The 15,446-nt window shown below is 39.8% G+C and overlaps 1 protein-coding gene across 28 annotated transcripts in view; it reads right to left on the reverse strand.

Moving 5' to 3' along the window:
* The window catches only part of LOC148053234 (uncharacterized), a 179,202-nt gene that overhangs the window by 8,305 nt on the left and 155,451 nt on the right, over positions 1-15,446 (reverse strand). For 9 of the 28 annotated variants that reach the window (XR_015708658.1, XR_015708662.1, XR_015708661.1 and 6 more), the window contains one exon: positions 7,944-8,028. The exons of 13 other annotated variants lie outside the window; for them this stretch is intronic. The gene's annotated coding sequence lies outside the window, so the exon portion shown is untranslated. 6 more of the 28 variants (XR_015708660.1, XR_015708659.1, XR_015708665.1 and 3 more) reach the window with 5 other exon arrangements.

A 15,446-nucleotide genomic window follows, 5' to 3' on the forward strand; every position in this document is an offset into this window, starting at 1 on the left:
GAGTCCCAGACTGAGACCAACTCTTTCTGTTTTCTCCATTAAGAAGACCAGGAATCTTGTGGTCTCTTTTCAAAGGAATGTCTTTGTCCAGAATCTTGCCTCAGAGATTTATTTGCACTATGTTATTTAGAACAGAGAAGAACGCTGGAATGACTTCCTAATTTCTTTAGTAAATCTGTTCTCAATCTACTTTATTCCAAGCATTTTTATAGACAGTTTCTTACGTGATGTTCTACTCTGAAGCTCTGTAATTACACACACACACTGGTCAAACTTTCTCTTGACTGGAACAGGCTTGTAGTAACTCCAGTAAACTGAAAGGAAAAGTTTGGGGGAAAGAGTAGGTTGGTTGAGAAGATAACTTACTGCTCAAGATGTGATTTCTGTTCTGACAGTTGCTATGGGTAATGTAGATGACCCTCATGCAGAAGTGAGAAAGCCTGTCTTGTGGAGGTTTTGTACACTTTTTGTTTTGCCTGGGGTTTGGATTTCACAAGGCTAACTAGACTGCCCTTGTCTAGGAAACCCCGGGGGTAAAGCCAGATGGTGTCTGTGTGCAAGCTGGAAAGAGTGAAAACTGGGAAAGGGTAGTAGCTGAAAACCAGGGAATAAAACCCACTGAACTAGATGAGTGGGTAAAATATAAAAAGTTAACATGAAGTTATGAAGTGGCATGACAAGGGTAATGAAGTGTGCTCGCCACAGGCAAAAACGTGAGTATTTTGAGGGGAATGTCAAATGTATTTGGACCTTTTTTCTAAAGTTCATTCAAAGCCTCTTTCAGCAAGGTTTTCTCTCTCCCTCCTCAATGGAAGTCTTGTGAGAATTCTATTAGCTTCAGAAAATTCCTCTAAATTCTTGTTGCCAGATATATACCTGTACATGCAAGAATAAATTAATTATTCCAAACAAGTCCAGTGCTAGACAAGTAACAAGTAAAAACAGCACAACTTGCACATTCTTACTAAGAGCTAGCTCAGCAGTCAGCAGCACTGCCTGAATAGTCAACTATAAAAGCTCCCGTTATGTGCTAACCTGATTTGACTGTCTCCTCTACCAAAATGCCCTATTTAAGTGACTTAAAACGTACAGGTATGTCTCATTTTGTGCAGCTGAAAGTGCGTCAACACTGAAAGAGCATAATCTGGTTAAATGTGAGCTAGTGACACCAGTAATGAGTCTCTTCAAGAGGAAACGGTGCACTCTTCCTGTCGTCGTGGTTTCTCTCTCGATGGCGGAGGGGGAAAGAACGAGGAAAACAGAGACTTTGCCACATTCAAAGGCAAGATCTTCCGATGGTGAGGCTTTCTTGCATTTTATCTGATGTCCATATTTACAAACTTGAGCACATGTGGTTTCACAGAAACGTTCAGAAGGGAAGATAGAGGCGATGAACAGCATATGCAAGACCTGTTTCCTGTGGTGGCTGAGAAGGGTGTGCTGGATGCCAGGCCAGGCTGGCGGGGCAGCAGCGAGAGCTGTGGCACACGGTCAGTGACGCTGTCAGAGTGGTGGCAACAAGCTGGGTGTGAGGGCACAGGATGCACATACGTACATGAGCCCAGTCGCAGTCCAGTGGCAGTTAATTTCCATGCTTGTAAGTTGTGTCATTCGCAGACCAGTTTCAAGTGACACACAAGATAGCATTTTTTTATATGCATGACTATTATTGCCCCATCCATACAGCATTTTGAACATTTTCTGTGATAAACAGTGCTAGGGTTTTTTTTATTTTCTACTATCAACTTTTTAGTTTTCACATTTAAAAAGCATGCACAGTTCCACATAGAGGTGTAATCTCTGCTTGATTGTTTACAATTCCAGTGTTATACCCTTTCTTATCTGTTCACTTTGGCTAATGTGGCTTGATGATTTCACTCTGTGTTTTCCCTTTTCAATTGTATACATCAGATAGCAGATATTCGTACTTCCCTTCCATCATATGACACATTTTCATAATGCAGAGTGACAACGTGGCAGACTTACTTTTGCAAAGAATTAGCCTTGATCTTCTCTACAGCATTTCTTAGAAACTAGCACTAATTTTTACAGTACAAATTAGGGAATGCAAGGTATGGACGATGCTGTGCTTGCAAATATTAAATTCTATGTGTTACATTTCTGCAGATAACCAGTACTCACTCAATTAGTCTGAAGATTCATTTGTTATTTAAGGCTAATTCCATTTCTAAAACAGCCCCTTTAAACTGTATTATCTGCTTCATCTCTGTGCTAGCCTGCTATCTCTGGTATGACTGATGCTTTGGAAGACATTGCCGTGAAAGGAGACTACGCTTGCAGCAGTATACTTGAAAGCTAACGAACTGTCATCCATCTTCTCTTTTACAGTATGTGCTGGTATGAACAATGGGGAAATCAGAGGCTTATTGAGGCTGCATTGAAAAGTGGTGAATCAGAGTTTCATTGAAAATTTGTTGAGGGTGCTAGTCTATAATTTTAAAGGTGTTCAGTGATCCAGAGAAATGTCTACTTGGCTTTCCGTAAAGAGCTTAGGTACCTGAACTCCACTTACTTCAGCTCAAGATGAGTGCTTTCAAACTGCTCAAAATTGCAACAGGCAACTACTTGAATGTTAAAGGCCTAGATACCCTTAAAAATCTGAACCCCAGTTCTTAATGACCAGTAGTCTTAGCCTGCCAGCTCAAATCAGTCTTGAACACTGTACTGTATGATTGTTACCTACCCACCCAGTAGAACTAGGTCATTACCACCCATCTGAACAGTAACTCAGAAGTAATGAATGAGAAATATCTGTATTTGAAGTCATGACAGAGGTAAAAAGCTAACTATACCATTATAACCATCCTAATCCTCCAGTCTTACCATCCTTCATACCTCTAATTCAGCATGCAAAAATTTAAATAGCTTCCTGACAGTCTTTCCTCAGGCTTGGTATGAGTGATCTGACAACGTCCAGAAAATTGTTATGAAAAGATGTCATGAAACAATCTTTCATTCTAAGAGCTATTTTTTTATCCTAAAATAGATTTTTTTTTTTAAATTTCAATAAAATCTAACAACATTCTAAGCTAGGATCAATGTGTCTGAAACTGCAGCAAAGCCTACACATTCCAGTTACAATAAATATTAAAAAAAAAAAAAAAAATTACTAGTAATTTTGTAAAAGACAGAAGAATTTGTGCTTTTAAGATTATATCAGTGAAAGATCTAGCAAGCCAAAGTGCTTTCCTTTTCCATTCCAACTAAATCATACACTATTTGGGATAGAAAATTGGCAGGGGACTCTGTTGGATCATCCCTACATTGTGGGTGGACTGATTTCTTTATCCTTTTTTGATAGATGGATGTCTAGCCGAGCCCTGAATATCTTCAGTGGTGCTGATTCCAAAGCTTCGTTTGGCAGCTGGTTTCTTGGCTATGAATCCTTAAGTTTATAAACTTTTCCCTAATATATAATCCTAATTTTCCCCTTACAATGCTTAGGGCCACTTTTTTTTTTTCTTTCTTTCTTTCTAACTGATGAGAATAACCAAATTTTTTTCATTTTCATTTCCTTTCTATTGTGGACAATACGAGGTCACTTTAAACTTCCTGGAATTAACATGATTAATTCTGTCAACTTAACATCATACCGTGGGTCTTATTTTGCAAGCCTACCATCACTTTTCTTACGTAGCTCAAGATTTAGCCAACTTCTTTTTAAACAAAATATCTAAAACCAGTTACGGTACTTCAGCACATGACCATAAATGACCATAAACAAGGCCAAAGTTTTCCCTTCTCATTATGTATATTTCCATGGATTGTGCTGTATAAATGGTTACACTAGCTGATTATGTGGACCTTTCATCAGGCTAGAAAATGCAAGAGTTTGTAGAGCTGAAAAATATCAGTGCTGCAAAAAGACTGATCGTTGAGACAACAGTTGGAGAGACTAATTCTAATCAGCAAAGAAATGAAATAGGAGATCAGTATCAGTGTTAGTCCCACTGAATTGGGAGGCTGGTGTCTCTGTAACCACTACAAGACAACTTAAGTAGGGTCAGGGAAGGAGAGATTTATTTTAGAGGGAGTAAAGACAATGTGAGAAAAGGAGCAGTGGGCTGCGAATTAACACTTTGAAAAGCTGCTGAAAAGGAGACTTTTTAGGAGCTCAAGAAGGGCCTACAACTGGCTAAAGAGTTTTGGGGAGCTGTTTGTGCATTGGGAAACTGCAGAAGATCATGTTAGCCATTCAGCGCCGAGCTGCATCACTCAACAACAGTTCATGGCTGAGGGCCCTGGGAGGAAGGAGGCTGAACTGCATCCTGAATGCAGAGAAAGGTGAAGTAAGGTAAGTCCTATCTTTCTTCCAAACAATTCCTACCTGCTATCAGTTGCTTCCTTGGTATGCACAGAGTTTTGTGCATTCCCTCCCAGGGTGCCCAGGCATGGTCCTCAGCACAGTATAGTACATCTTTTCTGGATAAATTCCGTTAGGTGCATTAGACCACAGAAGTTCTTTGGTGGACCTAGCCCTAGGTTGGATTTTCATAAAATCATCATTAAATCAAAAGTAGTAAGTATCTGATAGCTTCTGGCAATTCCACTAAACACCTATTTGCCCTAAGTGTCTTTGAACAACTGACTGCAAGTGCCCTGACCAGGCATTGCAGCTTCATAGATCAGACAACAGGATGTGTGAACACACACGGAAAAATGGATCACGATGGTATGACTCTGGGAGTCTTTTCTATTAACAGGATGAGCACTTGGTTCAGACTGTGTTTGCTCAAGCTTCTGGACACATCTCATTCTCATCAAACATGCTCGTGTGAGCACCTCATACGAGTGCTGGGCCATCTCGTCTAGATTGTGCTAGAAAGGTTGGACCAGATGATCCTCGGGGTCCCTTCCAACCTGGTATTCTATGATTCTATGATATGACTAATGGGAGCTGTACCAGCGTGTCTCCCATGCAGTCATTAATCTAATTTGCCAAGGCATTCTCAGACTACTAACCTAGCATGCATCTTTCTAGTTACCATAGATACCAAAATGTATCATTTACATTTTGTCAGTAGTTACACAGTACCAAACGTGCCAAGACCATTCAAATATTTTTGACCATCTCTCTAGTTCAGTTCCAACCATGAAAAGTAACTCAGCCAATTCCAATTATAAAAGAACTGCTTCATCTGGGCATTCTGCGCTTGTAGTGAAAATTAAATAAGCTTTTTTAGAGTAGGAGTGTTATGGCCACTGAGTATAAAACTCACAATAGCCTCAGAGCTGACCTCGTAGCTTTTAGCCACTATACCATTTCCTCTGAGCTGAACCCGTTAACCCCTACATGTGCATCTGCATCCGTGTGTTCATGGAACACTTACTTCTGCATCTCACTGACCCCTATCATCAAGCTGAGGATTACCAACTTGTTCTTTTCACTATAGGACTGTCGCTTTTAGGACGTGGGAAATGTGGTTCCTTTTTTAAATAAAGGAAGTGTGAGTAATTCTGTAAAGCCACGAAGACCAGACTCTGCATACACATTTATTCCAACACCTTACATCATTTCAGCTTCTGAAGTTCTGATGTCCACAATAACCTTATTAAAATCACAGAGCTTTTAAGCAGCCAAGTCCATCTAGGGTAATTGTTTTCCTGACACTGAGGGCAAAATTCCCCAAATCAGAATACTGCACTTGAGAGGTTTCTTGAGACTATAAGAACTTGTTGTGCCTCCATCTGTCTGCGCAATAGTTTGCTGCTAAGCATTGCTACTGTATACAAACCATTTGGCAGCATTGCTCCCAGGCTGAAGACCCACTAGATTCAGTCTGACATTGAGAAAAGTTCTGCCTTGCTGGAATACTTATTTTTGCATTTAAATTTGCATCTTCCACTGACTTGCTGTAGGATGCTACATACCTAGTTTGCTATCTGGAGCCTGCAACTGCAGTCTTTGATAGAAGTAGACAGACAGGCCTGCTCTCTGGTGGAACTGTTCCCATTGATGTGCAGTCTAGAGGAATGCCACTTTGAAATCATTCCTGCATAAAATGTTTGCATGGCCATTAGGACAGCTAGCAAGGCAGAAGGAGACCACATGTTCTTGGGCTGCTGCTGGTGCCAGTTATCATTCAGGTCCTATCTGCTTCAGCCCATACCAGAACATTGAAGCACAGGCCAGAGCAAGCTCACTGGAGTTCAACAAAAACAAAAGTTGAGGAGAGTGACCTTGAGGAAGCAACTGGGGACTATCTGCATAGCTGTGGCCAACCCTCTGGCCATACAAGCTACCCACCTGAGCCTTCCAAAGCAACAAAGTACCTACTACCACCTTAGAAAGCCAACAGGTGTATAGGAGATGCAGGATCAATTAGCAGGGGGATATAATCAGCTCACCACTGGTCCATAGACAAATATGTAGATGCTGAACCTGTCAAGTCCTGGGACAACCTGGCAGTACTAATTCACATTTCAGGCATGAGCTGCTTTTTTGATATGGCTTTGAGGATGATGGAAGGTATGTTTTTAGATGGATGAAAGGGGAAGAATCAGGCCAACTAAATTAATTGCCTGAATACTTCCTAGTACAGCTCAGGAGAATCAAGTTCTAATCTGAATGAATTGTCAGGGAGACTAGAAACCTTGTTAACATGAATACCTACATAAAGTCACTAATTTAAGTGAAAGCAATTGCTGACAACAATACTTTAAATTTACAAAGCTCTTTATAGCTGGTATTTTAACAGAACTTAGTCTAAACCTAACTCTGACCATTTAAATCTATGGGAAAACTTCCACTGACAACTGCAGAAGCAGACTGAGGCCTCACGGAAACTTTTTTTAAAGAATTTTTAAACTTTCACCTCACTGCTTTAAAGTATTTTGCAAGCACATGCACTTCAGAGTTTTTGTATAGCTGGTAAACTAAAACATATGAGGAAGAAAAAATTTGTTCTAAGCCACAGAGAAATCTGTGTCAGAGCTAGAAATTGGTCTCAGAACTGTTGATATCCTGTGCTTCTCTATGGCATGGGAAAGTCTTCTCACTGAGCTTTCAAGTCCACAGGGCAGAAATGATACTATCAGTGAGTTAAAGCTGTTTGAGCTGATTATGAAGAAAAGTGGCCATGATGATACTTTGTAGCTCAACAGTTTTCATTTCCTTATTACAAAACAGAAGATAATTCTTCTTTAAAGCATCCATTCCAGTTTAGTCAGGCTGAGTTTAAGTGCTTAACGCAGTTTAAGTAGAGACCATAAGAACTGTAAAAAACCTAACCTGTTTTACCAGATCCTTTCAGTTGTCATGGTTAAATTTTTAAGGAAAAAGAAATAATCAATAGACATGACAAGCATACAGAAAACATTTCAAGTTTCCTTCCTATTTTTCTTCTAGAAATCAGGAAGACAAATAGATTCTTCTCCCTGAAATGCTTACATTCCCCCTGAAAAAAAAAGAGCATGTATAACTACTCAGCTGATTTTCAGCATGTGACCTCTGATAAATGTCAGTTCTTTGGGAAAATGAAGAAATGGTGTTTAAAATAATAATTTAAAGTAAAAAAAAAAACCAACCATAAGAAAAACAGAAATTAGACAGTGACAAAATGCCATTGAGGCAGATTTCAGGAAATATATTTTCTTTTCCAGTGTTACATTCCAAGATATTTTTAAATCACAGATATTGAAAACAGATTCCCATACAATTCTTAATCAGTTACAGTAGCCACCGGGGTTAGTGGTTCCTAACATGTGGCAAAAAATATAATATTTCTAACTCAAGCCATGTCATGCTGGTATTTTACCAGCATTCCTCATGCTATTGTTACAATTCCACTAGTTTCACAGCATTTGATTCTTTCCAAATGTAAGAACATAGTATCTCCCTTCCTGATATTAACAGCAAGCAGTATAATCATAATAAACATGGTTCTTTTCATCCCACTATCTCAAGATACTTTGATCCTTACCCCTGATTTTGTAGATGGAGAAAATACAACTTGGAATCACGAGGTGATTCTCCGGAGTCAGCCAGCGGTAAGCTTGCTGTAGAGCCTAGAATAGAAAAATCAGCAAAAAGCAGCACTTCCCAAGCTTTATAGAGCCTATCTAGTCTCACACATAAAAGACGTATGCTTCTATTTGCCTCTCCCTAATTTGCAATACTGCTCTCATGCATCTCCGGGGCAGCATTGCTTCCTCACTCTGAAGCTGGGATCCCAACCCACCAGACACAGCTAGCACACAGCTCTGTAATCCCCTTAGAGGTGACAGCCTCAGGGGGGGATCCCTGAACAGGGGCGACTGTCCCTCACAGAGGTCAGGAAGAGGGATGCTCCGCTGGAAAGCTGACGCCATGGTCCTTCCGCTGCCACTTGAGACTGTGCCCCTGGAGAGAAAGGGGCACAGCGAGGCACAACCTGATGCGGGTGCTCCCACATACAAGCCATGACCCACCATGTCTGACATGCGGCACATGCGAGTCCTTACCCCTGTGATTTACATCAGATTCAGATGTTAGGAATCCACATGCATTGGGGTGGCATATTAAGTGTTTTATTAAAAAAACTATAAAAAGTATTACTCATCTGTGAGACACTCATAATTATTTAGTGAAACTTACTGTTTATACAAAATACATTGAAATAAATCACATTAACAAGACCTACCTGATTTCATAAGCAACTCGTATCCAATAGTTAATATTTTAAAACCCATTAAACAATTCGTTTAACAATGGAATAACTAGAAAATTCTGAGATAAAAGCTATAAAAAGAGACTTGAACTATTCATTGAATGGTGAGAGAAAGAGATTCTGAAAGAGATCTTGAAAAGCTTGCTGCAAAGCTATATCAACATTTTGAAGAGAAACCATTCCCAGTTAGCTATTATAAAACAGAGTTACATATAAAAGTTCAAAACAAGAGTTGCTGTCATAAATGCAGAATATTTCAGAAGAAACTGCAAAATCCTGAAGAGGTGCCATTTACAACACTGGATGGGCTTTCTGTTCTCCATCAACAGTGCTAAGAGTACAAAGTGGCACATCACACACTTCCCCAAAAATTCAGTTTGGGGATGACCAAGCATGATTATAAAACTGGACAGGGAAGATGGTGATGGGTGAAAGACATGAAATCTGGAAGAGCTGGATAATTATGTTTCAAAATCGACATACTATTTTTACACGCACAAAAAAATATTTGAGTTTTTAATTTAATTTCAATTAACCTGAATCTGTTTGCTTGGGTTTTTTCAATAATATCACTTTTTCTTACACTCCCTGGGGTTAGAGGTAAGAAAAAACAAACTACCCCTGACCAACAGTAGGAAAAGGCTCATTCCAGGAGACACAGGGATGGTTATCTGTCTCCTGCATAAGATACAATACAACAGTGGCTAGCAAAGTCCTGCTGACTTATCTGATGCAAATGCTGCAGGCAAGTTAAACATTTTGAAATAACCTTCTTGCCTTACAACAGTTATTAATGCATTTCAAATGCAAATTTTACTTAATCCAGAATAGGAGTTCCTGGAGAGCATACTATATACCTGGATTGAAAGTTGTCAGTTTTATTTATATTAAAAATATATTTTACAATTGAAATGCTAAATTTAAAATTAAACATTTCATTAAGATGATCTGATATTTGCCAAACTTCACCACCACTGTCACAAATACAATAATTTGGCCTCTCTTTTTCAGGTATCGTCTAGGAAATTTACAGAAATGAAACTAACCCTAAACTAACGGTGCCCATTGCCCTTCCAAAAACACTGATGTCCAAGCTCAGTGCATTTGTTTTCTTGCAAGGACGTCAGCAGTATATTTAGCACCAGAGTGGAAATAGGCGAGGTTAGACTAAAAGACTCGGATTACCTATTGCAGGTCTCATATTCCCACTCTTGTGCTGCTCCTGGATTTATGGCCTGCTCATTTCATGGTTTCTTTTGAAGCATTTTGACAAACAATTTCTTCTCTGCCTAAAACTCAACAACAGCTTTAGTATGATATACTAGATGCGCAGAGGAAGCCTTCCCCAGAAAGTGGTATTATTTTTCCAAAAGAAAGTGGTGGTGGGTTTTTTGTTTGTTTGTTTTGAAGTCACAACAAGCAGATGAAGCAGCAAAAGAAAAGGGAATTAACTGTATATACAATAAATGTGATCATTTCTGCTGCATATTAATTCTAATACAGAGTTACGCTGTATGAGAGCAGATAAGGCCTTAGACACATACAGAGTTAAATATAGAGACACTGTTGAGATACTAAAAGCTGAGATATTGCTGCTGACCACAGAGAGCAAATTACAATTAAGTACACATCTTTCTGGGAAGTTTGCCAAAGAAAAACCAGGGAGAGGCAGTCGTCACTGCTGCTTTGCCTATGCTAGGGAAAAATGGGGATCTAGTTGCTGTAACTCTTACCAACAAGCAATCGCAGTCAAGAGTACAAAGCAAATCAGTGCTAACGAGACAAATCAGGAAACCAGCTCCGAGAAGAAGTTCAAAGCACAAAAGTAGAAATGCTTCAGCACTGTCTGCATTATCAGCTTAGCACTGGGGCAACTGCACCATTGCTGTAGCATGGTGTTATTTTTTGCACAAAACCACCTTCACAGACTAAAGGCAGAAAAGCAGGGAAAAAACTTCAGATGTAGAGTTACAGCAGGAGAAACCAGGGAGATTGTAGAAGCAAAAAAAGGTTTGAGTAGCACATTTGCCTTTGATAAGAGGGTACCAAGAAGAATTGAAACTATGGAGGTACAGTGATAATAGCACAACACAATCAAAAATATTAATATAGAGCTGAATTTCTTCAGCAGGCAAAGAAGAGGGAAAGGTAACAACACCAGCCACAGTGTAGCCCATAATGAGAAAAAGATGAAAAGGATCTCAGTCTGCCACTCCCTGTATTGGACTCAAAATTGAGATTTATTCTACTAGGGAACACAAATTGAGAGGAAGGACAATGGTAAAAGCTAATGGGAGCAGGAAGATGTCACATCCTACGCCATTTCAGTACTTCTTTGCTTCCTTACAGTGAAACCGTCTGATCCAGCAAGAAACAGACTACTCTGACTTTTCAATCAGGTCAAGATATCTTTAGATATTCTACCAGTCTTTGCTGGTAACACATGGTACTAATACTTCTATACTTGAGATTCAGAGGAGAAATGGCTGTCACCCGCAGCCCAAGCATGGTCAGCAGCATTGACATATTTCTGCCATTCTAACTGTGGCGGCATCTAAACAGAGGGGGGCTCTTCACCACCCATCTCTCATGTACAAGAAAGCAACTTATCTCCACAAATGCTTTACTGGTTGGACACTTTTGTTCTGGGTCCAATGTTAGTTCCAATCCTCCTCTCTACCATCCTGGTTGTTACAAGATCTCACTTCGGTAATTTCTCATTATCTTTTCAATGTGCAAAGTTATCATTTACTAAACACCCTAAGTTAGACTCCTCTCTGCGCAATTCTTAAGTATATCTTTATGTCTACCACTGGATCAAAGGGCCTTTATTTTTTTTTCTATATGAGAAAAATCCCTTTTAGTGAGAAAAGAAAATACTGGGAGTTTCATCTTGCATGATTTCCTGAGATCCTCAGTAAGCAAAGAGCATTTATACTGCTGTCTCTCACCATCTCTCAGCCTCTCCCAGGGCTGGGCATCCAGGCTGTACCCAACCATGGCTAATCTGAAAAAATTTCACAAGGAACAAAACAACACAGATGCAAAAGCCCAATTTCAAGCATCATATTTCTATATAAGTTAGTAGTTCTCTCCTTTGTCATTTTTGGAGTGATGAGTTGGACCTATGGGTCTTCTCATGGGAGATTTCTCTTTCCTGTTCCACCCTCTACCAAAATGCTGGTGGCGGCACTTCACAGGGGTCTCTGGTGCAAAGAAAGCAATGTCACTCACTCATTCGTTAGTCCAAGGTCTCCTTTTAACTCAAATACTGTTTGAGAATTAAAAAATGTTTGGGACCCAGAATTTACTTAACAACATAAACCAATATTTCCATGTGGTTTCTATAAACTCTTAATCCAAGAACAACATTCAAGGGTTTAATTGCACTAAAGGCAACATCACCAGCCTCTCACTCTTGATGACCTGTATTAACACTGAGTCTCAAATCACCTGCAAAAACAATACCACAGTGAAAAAGTAATCAGTCCTGAACTTAGTGCACATTTGTCTGTGTGGTATTATCAGAGAGTTCAGAAATTTGAACCCTCTCATAAATAAAGAAGGCTTTAAAACCATTTGGAAGCACCCGAAGTACACGAGGAAGCATGGGCTTTGCTACTTTCTGGGTGTAACCATTTCCATGAGTCCTTTGCCAGTCTGACCATGCACAAGGAAGGCTGCAGGACTGAAGCAGAAACTGATTAACATATGCATGGGCACGTGTGTGTGTGCATGTTTATATGTATACACACACATTTCTATGCGCTAAGGAAAGAAAGGATGCAGGGAGGACTTTAAAAAAGCTTTTATGCAGGGCAAGCTTAAGGAAGTCAGGGACAACTGCTCTCGGTAAACTGATCTGAGATTAAGGAAAAAAGGAAACGGTCCCTTTTGATGGAGTTTAGAATAGGTACAGCTGCATTGTGCAGGAACAGGAACTTGATAATAAAAACACTCTGATGTGGCATTTACCCCAAAACATCAGTGAGTAAAAATAAATACACATCCACAGAGCTTAGGCTATTCTGGTGCAGCTTAAATCATTTTAGAGCATCACAAGAAGATCTGGGACCCTGGAAATTAGGCTTCTAGCAGTTATTTAGGGTTGCTGCAACAAGTTACTGGACATTTGGGTCTTTTAGGTAGTCGTGTGTAACATCAGTGGGAGGCAGCATCTGTGGGCGAAAAAGTTCTGCATTAGGAACCAGTTATTTGAGGAAAATTAGTGCCCTGAGCCAGGACCTAAATCACACACGTTCTTTGTTGGGTTCATCTCTTTTGCTTATTAAGCCTGTTCGCATGGATTGCTACTGTCCTAAAGTCACACAAACTGAAGTCCTCTTGGTCTTACTCATTTGGGCTACTTTTTTCCAGTCCAGTACAGCTGACAGTCAGGGTGCGATCTCTTTGAGAGCAACAAATGAGCCAGATGCATAGTTCAATGGCCAGACACTTCAAGGCATAACAAGCTAGTGAAGCGAGCTAATTTTGCTTGCCTTTATTAGCCACTAATACCACTTTTTGCCCTGCATAGCCCTTTAACCAGCTGCAGCTCCATTGACATCACATTTTGGAAAGATTACTAGTGGCACATCTGGTAATGGAAAGCTTAGAGGGCTTTCTAGAGCAGCTACCACTTACTAGGACAGCAGAGGAATGAACTTCAATTACCACACTGTAGGCATTCATATGGGATAAATCTTGCCATTCGGACCACAAGTTCTGCAAAGCATTTTTGCCCATGTCTAATTTTTATCATATGTTTATCACATGTATAGATACATAGTATAAGGCATGCATATTAGTAACTTAATGAATTGAGGCCAGAGCTGATGGAGAACATGTACAGAATTGCACATATACATATATATATATATTTTATATGTATGCTTATATAGTTCATATAGTCATATATTTGTGTTTATGTCATCATGCTTAGTCCTGGTTTTGGACACAGTGATGGAATCACCAGTACTTTGTATTTTTCTATCTTCTCTATTTCTGTGGAATTTAGGAGAGTCAATAGCCTAGCTGCACTCATAGACTCTAACTTCAGATATCATTATGATTTACAAACCCTGGCTAAACCCACATTTTTCTCCTATGGAAGTGTCGGACTGTAGTGATACCTTACAACTTTGTGATACTGCTGTAGATAAAAAATCACAAGTTAACCTGCTGATCTAGAGGATTAGGCAAAAGATCAAATCTATTTTAACCAGCTATGGCACTTCCTACACAGAAAAACACTATAAACTCTTAAGATCCTAACCAGCTGAGTACAGGCAAACTCACTTGATTTCATTTCAAAGGGTTCAAAGTCCAAGTAAGGATCAAAATTATTTTTTTACTCTGAATAATGTTTAAAGATACAAAGTACAAGGAAGCTGCACAAGTTGCAATGCTGAGAGGGAGAAGAGAAAACAATCTCAAAAAATAATAGTGTATTAAACAAACCACCTGCAAGTTTTCATTAATCATAGTCTAACTTTGAAGAAGAGGGAGAACGACAAGTATCATAGGTTCTTGGTCAAGCTATTTAGGTGGGGAACCCAAACCAGCTGTATTTTGTAGTAACTATAATCATAAAAAAGACCCATGAAGGCAACCGATGCCTAGAAGTAGTAAAAAGGTCAGTAAAGGAAAGGCAGGGAGATAACCTTACTTTCAGAGTTGCCTATCTCAAAAACCTCAGGGTGTGGGCCCCTGCTCACTGGGAACATGCCTCAGTCACTGAAAGTAGTAGTCCTGCTGTGTCAAGAAGCACAGGATCACCATGCCAAAGGATGTGTTTCTCTTGGAATATAACAGTAATAACACCCAGCAGCAATTAACATGTTCTGGTGTAGCTAGGATGCTCAGCACACTTTAAACTGAGTAAAAAGAACAAAGGAGGTTGAATTAGTTCCTTTAATGTAAGTGATATTTTCTGTGGATCAGATGCATGGCTAGCAGCATTTCTAACATCAACTTTTCATCATTTAGAAACCTGTAAGGAAGGCCTCTCTGGGACGAAACTGGAAATTCTGATAGACATATTTCAGTATGGCGCAGCTGAAACATGGAATCAAACCATGATTTAGCATTCGCAGGTAGGATGTATGAAAGAAAGGGAGCCTTTTCTCACCAAAAGCATACTTGAGCAGAGGGAGGCAATCCAACCAGACTTCAGGCTGTGCCAATAGAAATAATAAATGTATACCTGCTTTGGACAGGATGAGCAGTGGTGTTCTCCCTCCTTCTGTCACACGCCAGCATGGCTTTAATAAGAAAACTGATTCTCAGCCTGGAATTTATTAGTGAATGCAGTTGCCATCACCCTCTTTTTATGACTAGACTGGACAAGTTCCTACACAGTATGTAAAAGGGTAGCCCCTTAAACATTTCTCTTGCATGGTATAGGAAAAGAAAAGAATCCAGCAGACAAAATCCCAAACATCTCATGGAAATGCAACTCCTCCGCCATCTTAACACCACCAATTCTCCTCAGCAGTGCCACAAGCAACATCTACCTTTGCATTTTTACTTCACTTATAACCACAAAAATACCAACATGAATGCAGGGCTGGTCTTCTAAATTGCTGATTGCTTACACCACCCAAAGCAAATCTGAACAACATGGCAGTTCATCTGGCAGCTCTGCTGCTCCCTTTACTGGTGCTACCCAGAGAGAGCAATAAGGATGGAGAAAAAATGTTGTGCAGGAAAGGCTGCAAGGAAATACCTACCTTGTCAATTCCCCTTGCAAACAAACAGTAGCTATTAAAAAGTATA

Source organism: Nipponia nippon, unplaced genomic scaffold (assembly GCF_047370975.1).
Source record: "Nipponia nippon isolate SJK-2023a ecotype South Korea unplaced genomic scaffold, ASM4737097v1 scaffold_4, whole genome shotgun sequence".
Lineage (NCBI taxonomy): Eukaryota > Metazoa > Chordata > Aves > Pelecaniformes > Threskiornithidae > Nipponia > Nipponia nippon.